Source organism: Hordeum vulgare, chromosome 1H (assembly GCF_904849725.1).
Source record: "Hordeum vulgare subsp. vulgare chromosome 1H, MorexV3_pseudomolecules_assembly, whole genome shotgun sequence".
In the NCBI taxonomy this organism is placed as follows: Eukaryota; Viridiplantae; Streptophyta; class Magnoliopsida; order Poales; family Poaceae; genus Hordeum; species Hordeum vulgare.
Genome location: NC_058518.1, coordinates 187269212 through 187279028, shown reverse-complemented (window position 1 = coordinate 187279028; position 9817 = coordinate 187269212).

The window sequence follows — 9817 nt, the reverse complement described above, 5'->3', positions numbered from 1 at the left end:
GATTTTTAGCTTATAAAATGCCTATACATAGAAAGTATGTCACACTTAAATGCTTTTGTCACATGTTTTATGATGCTTTCTTTATGCTTCAAAAATTCTCTTGTATGTGAGCATCGATAAAATCTCAAGCCTATCTTAATGGCTATAAGGAAAAAACTTGTTGGGAGGCAACCCAATAGTTATCTTAAATTTTTTTCTTTTTCTTTTTCTTTTTGTGTGATGACATGATTATTGTTGCTGTCATGATTGTGTTTTCATCTTTTAGTGTTTATTCCAAGTACATCCTTTGGGATTATTTAGATGATAGTTGAATTGGTATGTTTCAAAAATAAGAACTTCTACGCCCGGTATTTGAATTTATGATTTACTAGAATGTGATAAATTTCTGAAATAGTGACAAAATATTGTGATACAAATTTCCCAAGACGTCTTATTTTTTCCAAATTTTAGGAATTACACAAGTATGGTTTTAGTACACATCATTACAGACTGTTATGTTTTAGACAGATTCTATTTTTACTTATATATTGCACATGTTTTAATGATTATATGGATTTTGTCGGCCAGGGGGGGTATAAGTCATGGGAAAGTTAATGCAATATGTAATATGGAAGAAAAATATGAATTGGTTTACAACAGTACCAAGTTTATGGTTTGTCGATTATACTAATGGATCTCATGGGGTTTCCTTTGAGTTTTGTGTGTTGAAGTTTTCAAATTTTGAGTGACATCACAATGGAGGAAGGAATAATGAGTGGCAAGAACCTAAGACCGAGGATGAGCAAGGTACCCCAAGGTAATATTTAAGGTAGACCCAAGTGTCTAAGCTTTGGATTGCCCCGTATGGCATCCCCTCTTTCGTCTACAACCCATCGGTATATTACTTGGAGCTATATTTTTAGTCATCACATGATATGAGTTTTTCTTTGAGCGTCGTGTATTATAGTTGGTTTGAATTTTAGTTTCCCATAATAATTGCTTGCTGGACACATATTTTGAGAGAGAGATAGAGAGACACACATCATAATTTATTAGAATGCTCTTTATGGTTTGCTTATATCTTTTCAGTTTAGGCAATTATGCTCATGTGATTCACTTATATCTTTTCAGCACGACAGAAATTATAGGATAAATCCATAGCACTCTCATGCTTCACTTCAATATTTCGAGACTCTATGAAATATGAAGTGGTAATTTCGACTCGTTATATGTTTAGTTAGAAAATCATAGGTATACAAGATGGATATAATAGAAACTTGCATGTAGATCACTAAATGCAAAACGTATGATCAATGGTATTGAGGTCATAATATGGGGGCTTACTAGCTTGTTGAAATATATTAGTAAGAATAATGATATCAAGGTTTGCCATCCACCATTCATTAAACTATTGGTCGTGGCATGACCGGGAAGTTGGAGCGTTTTCTCTCCTTGATTGAAAACGTCGTGTGTTGTTTGGCCGGGGACGCTCGATGGTTAAATCCTCACAACCTCCTCCCTTGTAACATGTGATGAGTGCTTTGCTTAGAGAGAGCTAATAGAAGAAATAATAGGTATTTGAGTTTCTTGTGTTTAATGCGAGTTCGTGGACCATAATCACTTCCATCCTTTCCGTATTTTGCTAGCATCTTTTGTACTATGCATTACCCATTCTCACCTCGAAGTTTGGCGCATGCTTTGTGGGTGGATACAAACGCCATGATATGACATGCTCTACCACACATAAACCTTATTATATATTTATCAAAATAGCCACAATAAATACCTACCATGGCATTTTTATAGCCATTCTGAAATATATTGCCATGCAACTGTCACATCCTTGGTTTCCATTACTTGGTGCCTAGCTAGAGTGTGCATCGTATTTTTTTGCACTAAAATGAAATGGGGAATAAGAAAAACCCTAGCACCTCACCGTAATATAAGAAATTCAACCAAGTGTGATTTCAAATGAACCCAAAATGGCTTTAAAAAATGTTCATCTTTTATGTTAAATGTTGGCAACAACATTACAGGGATGAATTCTATTTTAACTCACTTTTGACATTTTAATTAATTCACAAAAGCCACTGAAATTTTCATAATAAATGGCTATAAATACTTAAGGTATTTGAAAAATGCTGAATCATTTTGTGGAGCTTGGAAATAATCCAAATAAAACCCCACAATTAAATTCAGGGTTTTTGAAACAAGTTTGGATCCCGACAAAATTATGACACATGTCAGAATTAGAAAACAGAAAACAGAAAAGAAAAAAAGAAAAGAAAGGAGAAGGAGCTTACCTGGCGCCAACCCCAGCCCTGCTAGCCTCCCATGTCGTCTTCTTCCTTTGCGAGTAGGCAGAGGAGGAGGTGGCCGCCGACTGCCGTGATCATGGACCGCAGATGCGTGCCTGCCTGGGCCTCCCGTCGTGCTCGCGAGGCGGATATAATCCTCAAGAGTCGTCCCCATCTCCCTAACCGCTCCATTCGCCCCTCTCCTCTCTTCTCTTCTTTGCCGCCACGGCCGCACCTTCGGGTCACCATCGCTAGCTCCCCCCAGTCGCTTCCCCTAGCCTCTGAGACGCTTAGCAGCCCCGCCTCGACGCCCTCTAGCTCTCCGTCAATCCACGCGATGCGAGGAGCCTTTACCCGCCGTCGCACCGTCGTCTTCCACCTTCGGTGACCGAGGTCGCCGTCGTCAATTTCTCCGTCGTCAAGCCGTCTCCAAGCCCCCTCTCGACGCTTCTGCAACCCTCGTGAGTCGTAGAGTCCATTTTTTCTCTTTCCCCATCGATTGCGAGATGTAGCTACCATTTCCATCGACGGTCGACGAGGTCCTCCGCGGGACCTCACCGCTGGTGACGCTCCGGTGATAGGTTGGTCCAACCGATGCCACGAGAAGCTTCGCGTTGTCATGTAGCTACGGTAGACGCTTAGATCCAGTCATTTTGCGTCTGTTTCATCGAGCTCGATGATGGCCAAACTCCGGCAACCGTGTAGGTCGTCGTCGACGTCGATTCTGTCCATCCCAGCCCCTGTGTCTAGGTCCTTTAGATGCGTGGGCGAGAGGCCTTTCTAGCCGTGGTCTTCGCCGGCCAAATGGTCGCCGGAGGAGGGTTTCCGATTCCCTCCGCCGTCTCTGGATCTACACGTGGCTCACCACCAGTGTAGTTGACCCCAGCGACCAGGGGTTTGACCTCCCTGGGTCACTGCCAGGTGGGGCCAGCCTCAGGTTCGTCAAATATTTAGCTAATTATATAATTTAATTATTTAACCTAAACACTCACTGACTGGTGGGTCCACTATTGTTAATTAGCTTATTATTTTAGTTCTAACCTCAGTTAGTGTCTGAGACACTGACCAGTGGACCCCACTGGTCAGGTTTGAGTAGCAATGGCCAAATTGACCAGTTGATGCAATGCTGATGTCATGCTGGCGCAATAATTGGATTTCTATGATTAATAAAATTCAAGAAATAGTTCAAAACTTCTAAAAATCATAGAAATTAATCTGTAAATCAGATCAAAATAAATTATATATGAAAATTTATCAGAAAAATCCAAAGAATCCAATGGTGCTATTTTCATGCATGCTAGAACAAGTTATACCTGCGCATCAGGTCAACTCAAATAAAAGGGTATATGAAAATACCTTATTTAAAGTGGCATTTGAATCCTTGATTCAAACCAGCTTCAATCTTATTTAAAGATGCATTAGCTCATCCCTCATATCCATGTCATGCCATGATCATGCATCATATTGTTGCACCTGTCGTGTATTGATTGTGATTGTTTGTTTCGGCAGGCTTCGCTCCACAAGATACTCAGGAGTATCCGACTGAAGGAGTGTATCCCTCCGCTGATCCACAAGGCAAGCACCCCTTTTGAGCATTCCGATAAAATCCCATGTTCTCGCTCCTGCTCTCATTTAATTCATTAGTACACATCATGATAAATGCATTTGCCTCGGTAGTTGAACACATTCCTCTGCATGACCTGTCCTTGTCATAGTAAATAGCTAAAGCTTGCAACCTAGCATACCTGGAAGATGCTTGAGCCATGATGTGCTTACCTGCTATGCTTGCTATGCTTAGAGTTGTGTCAGGCCTGTTTCATCTCGGTGATGAACTGGATTTGTTAAATGTGTTCTGGTGTTAAGTGTTGAACCCGATTTCGTAAAGGTACCGATGAGAGGTTGTGTGGGAGTACATGGCCGGTTGTCTCATTGGAACCGTTCTTAGGAACTAAGTTTCCTGTATGTGATCCAAGTATATATACTAGCATACATTGGGCGCAAAACCAATGGACCATCTCGACTTATTAATCGCCTAGTACTCGGTCCAGGAGTTTTCTGGTGTTTGTAGTCATGCTGGAGGACGTGCACGGTGCTGACATCAGAGGTGGACTGTGACGCGGTATGCAGTTGCACGGTGTACCAAGTATCACCCGGAAGGTGGGCTTGGGAACCATGCACACATCGTTTGGGGCTGTAGAGGAAACTTCGGTCGGACTTCCGTGCGGTTTCAGTCTCAAATAGGCGATAAACCTGGACTAGGTATTAGTGTGGTTAACGGTCGTGGCCGACTCCCTCGTTGTGCTTCTGCTTGAAGGTTAGCAAGGTGCGTCAAGTCCACATGGCGTAAGTGCCGAGAGCGTGTGTGAATAAGTGCACCCCTACAGGGTTATGATCTATTCGAATAGCGGATGTGGACTACTTGGAGACATATGTTGATCATAGATAACTTTAATGGCTAGTCATTAAAGTATGAAGGTAAGTGTGAGTATCATGGATGGCATTCTCGAAGGGAAACGAGAAAGAATCCATGATAGTGTATTGTTGTGGTGGTAGTGGACTCGTGTATGACTTCTCAAAACTTGTTTGAAAATAATTGAAGTCGTAGTATAGATTAGACAAGAGTCAAAGCTGTCTTGCTGCATGAAACCCCACAACCCCCTTTGTTGATACTTGCGCATGAGTATATAGATCTGATTTAAAGTCTTGCTGAGTACTTTCGTACTCATGTTTGCACAACCACTAAGTAGAACATAAAAACACGATCATTACTGTCGTAATAATCATGTCATCATAGAAAAACAGAAAGCAAAATAAAAAAATTAAGATAACTATCGGGTTGCCTGCCGACAAGTGCTATTGTTTTATGCCCCTAGCTAGGTATAATTCATACTATCGTGCGCTATCATCGTTCATGTTCAACCCATAAGTGGCCCACACGATATATTAATAAGGTGCTTTAATTATCTTCATAGGTACTTGTTCCATCTCTTTCTTCAATTGGAAGTGGAATCTTATATTTCCTTCCTTCATATCAATAATAGCACCAAGAGTTCGAAGGAAAGGTCTACCAAGTATTATAGGACAAGACAGATTGTATTCAATATCAAGCACAACAAAATCCACTTGCACATAATTTCTATTATAAAGAATAAGAACATCATTTATTCTACCCAATGCTTTCTTAATAGTGGAATCCGCTAAATGCAAGTTAAGGGAACATTTACTTATATTGGTTAGGCATAGCACATCACATAAAGATTTAGGTATAGTGGAAACGCTAGCACCAAGACCACTCGATCCATTACATTCATAATATTTAAGCATAATTTTGATAGTAGGCTCCCATTCGTCACGCAATTTTCTAGATATTGAAATCTCTAATTCAAGTTTTAGCTCAAGAGCTTTTATCATAGCTTCCACGATATGTTTAGTAAGAGCATCTCCAATAGAGGCGCTAAATAAACTGCGCACCCGAAAATGGCATTTAGCGCGCGCGCAACCGAATCGACAGCTCCAGCAGACGCATGTGCGCTAAAAACCACTCCACGGGCCGAACAGAACAACATTGCACACTCCTTTTTCGGGCATCCGCTACCACGCGCATGATGGAAAGAAATCACGTGCGAAGCAAGCAACCGCCGCTGAACTCTCCGCCCGCGCCTCCTTTTCCCTCTCCCTACGCGGCCGCTGGCAACATCTAGCCATGGACGACCGCTCTAACATTCCTCTAACCCCTATACACACATGACCTCTCTACCGCCGCTACCGTCGTTGCAAACCCTAGCGCTGGCGTCACCTCCGCCGCCACCATTGGCTCCTCTGTGAGTTCGAATAGTAGCCTCGCACGGGAGCTCTTCATGCTGTCCCGGAAGAGCGCGTAGGGTGGCGTCGCACCTCCAACAGCCGCACCATGGAGCTCCACCTCCAAACGAACCACGACAGCCATCACGGCCGCAGCCTCTATGGCTACGGCGATGAAGACGATGTCCCACAAGAAAACGAAAGCGATGAAGAAGAAAAAGGCAGGAGTGAGGCCGGCCATGCCTCCGCTGCTCGAATCACCGGAAACGTCGCAATTTCTTACGATGGCGGTCGATGCACACATAGTGCTCGATGAAATGCTCACAAGGTATGATTTTTGTTTTTGGTTTTTTCTTATTGACAAATGTGTACATATGTAGATTGATTTAGTTTTACTTTGTCATTTATTTTGTAGTTTTAACGATCACATATATATGTTAACTATGGGTGTTGGCTCCAACAACTGGTCTCAAACCAATGAAGTTGATGAAGATGAATTTGAAGTGGATGATGAGGGCGAGGGTTTGATTGGTGTACCAAAGGGAAGGGCTTCGAACTACACCGTTGACGAAGACAAATTCCTTTGCAACACATGGTTGAATGCGTCTATGGATCCCACCATTGGAACGGATCAAACTAGAGATACATATTGGCTTCTGATGAATGAGTTCGTTGACACATACACAAATAGTGGAATTTAGCGGACCGAAAGATCTCTTCAGTCCTGGTGGTCGACGATCAATGAAGATTGTCGAAAGTGGGCAGAGGCAATGACGGCGGTTGACAAGATAAACCCAGGTCGCACTAATGGTGGATATAGGGAAAGTGCCATTTCCAATGCCTCCCGTGCATCTTGTGTTCATGCTTCATTTTTTGTGTATCTATTGATAACTTGTTATTTTGTTTGTAGCTCAACATTGCACAAAACATGTTTCAAGGAGAAGAGAACAAGACCAGGAAAGGAAGAGTGAATAAAGAGAGAGAATTTGTGTTTCCCCATTGCTACAAGGTGTTGAAGGATGAAGAGAAATGGAAAACCGTGAAGGCAAGAACAATGCGACTATTAATTTGGATGAGGATGACAATGAGTCATCAAGTGATAGCGGCAAGAGGAGACCTATACAAAACTCGGTTGCCTACTCAAAGCCAAAAAGACCACAACAAGAAAAACTAGCAAAAGATAAGAAGAAGAATAAGAAGGGAGGAGATGAAGAGATAAAGATTGTTACAGATGCTATTATGAAAGCAATAAAGGAAGAAAACAATGATAGGAGGGTGGAAAGGAGCCAAAAGTCTGCGGCCAAGGAGAGGAGGGTGGTGACCGAGGAGAGAAGGGTGTCGGCCGAGGAGAGAAAAGTGGCATTGGAGGAGGAAAATTTGGCATGGAGGATCAAGCAAGATTATTGGAATGGGAGAAGTACTTGTTCTTGATGGACACATCAAACTTTGATGAGAGGCAAAATGAGTACATCCACCTTTGTCGTGATCAAATCTTGATGCAAAAAAGAATGATATACATGGGACACATGGGAGGCATGGGAGCACCTATGAGAGGCATGGGAGGCACAGGAGAACCCATGGAAGGTATGGGAGGCATGGGAGCACCCACGGGTGGCATGGGAGCATCCATGGGAGGCATGTGAGCTTTCATGGGATGAATGGGAGCTTTTGTGGGAGGCTTTGGATCTACCATGGCTGTCATTGGAGGCATGGGAGCTTCCATGGGTGCTCCCATGAGATACATGGGTTTTGCGTCTCTCATGGGAGGCATGGGAACACCTAGGGGGGGCATGGGTGGCATGGGAGCTTCTGATGTGCCTCGCATGCCTTCGCATGATGCCTTTGTTGATACTGCAAACACCGCCCCACTTTCCAATGAAGGAGAGGACAAACAAGAGGATGAAGAATCGGAAGAAGAAACGGACAAATTAGAGGAGGAACAAGATTAGGAATGATTGTTCATGTTTAATTCGCTTGTGTGAACTCATTTGTCATGAACTTCCTTGTGGCCATATTGTTTGTTTGAACTTTGCATATTTTGGATGTTTGACATCATCTTGTATGTGTTGTTTCTGCACCGGTTGGGCATGCACGCTCAATTTTATAGCGCATGCTTAAGCAGCACACTAGCACACTAAAAGTTTGCAGCACCTGGTGAAGCAACTGCCTACTCAGTCGCAAAAATGACCGTTGCGCGCGTTGTAATTTTTTTTGCGTGTCGTGCGTGCGCTCTTCTATTTGAGATGCTCTAAAATCCTTGTTTTGTTTGGAATTACTATGTGACATAATCATGGATTGCAACAAGGAAAAGCATTCAACCAAAGAACAACTTTCATAATTAAAGTCCTTATATTCCAAAGTAGTGGGTGCATCACTATGTAAAGCTTCGATCTCTCCAAACCCGCATTTTCCCTTTTCATCGTTAGGAACATCACCCTCCAAATAATCAGGAAGTCTTCGAGATAAAGTTGATTCATCTCTAGTCCCTTTTTCATCAAGTTTCGGGATAGTAAACAAAGATTTAATAGGAAAATACCAATTATTTTAATAGCTTCCTTATGATTACGATAAAATACGAGTGAAAGAGCCTTTTCTAGCATGAATATATTTAATGGAATCATTCCTATAATTTCTTCATTAATAGAGACTTGAATATATTTAATGGAATCATTACTATGATGCCTAGGTGGAGATTTTTTACTTTTAAGAGTATCCACATCATGAGCAATCCTATCCATGTTTCCAGCCATATCATCAAGTTTATGTAGTTTCTCTATTACTATAGTGTTGAAAATCTTTTAAGAACTAATAAATTCTTTAATGGTGTTCTCAAGATCATAGAGTATCATATTATTATTATTATTATTATTATTATTATTATATGAATTACCATAATTATTAGAGGAATTTCTAGGATATGATCTAGGATTGAAATTCCCTCTATAGGCATTGTTGTTGAAATTATTTCAAGAGAAACAATTCAAATCAATAGAATGATTATTTTGATAAATAAAAGTAGATAGTGTCACAACATTGGGGTCAATATGAACATTTCTATTAGCAAACATATTCATAAGAGATTCCATTTTATCACTCAAGGTAGCGATTTCTTCGACAAAGTTTACCTTCGTGTCAGTCGGAGATCGCTCAGTGTGCGATCCAGAGTAATTTTTCATTATATTATACAATATTTTTGTAGTTCTACCAATTTAACTTCCATCAATGTACCACCTGTATCAGAGTCTATAAGATTTCTCATCACAAAGTTCAGTCCCGCATAGAAATTTTGTATTATCATTCATAGACTTGAGCCATGAGGGGGACAATATATAATCATTAATTTATTCTCCCATGCTTGTGCAACATGTTCTTGCTCATGTTGTTGAAAATTCATAATTTGATTTCTGAGAGAAATAATCTTATTAGGAGGAAAATACTTGGTAATAAAAGCAGCTTTACACTTATCCCAAGTTCCAACACTATTACGAGGCAAGGACAAAAATTATTAGTGAGAAGGGAAATGATTTCAACTTAACAACATCATTATCCACATCCTTTTTCTTTTACATGTCACATAATTCAACAAAGGTATCAAGATGTCAAGTAGCATCCTCATTAGGAGTTCCAGCAAATCATTCTTTCATAACATGATTTAGCAATGCAACATTCATATCCTAAGGCCCCACACTAGTGGCAAGTGGTATTAGAGTACTAAAAAATCATTATTATTAGTAGTTGAA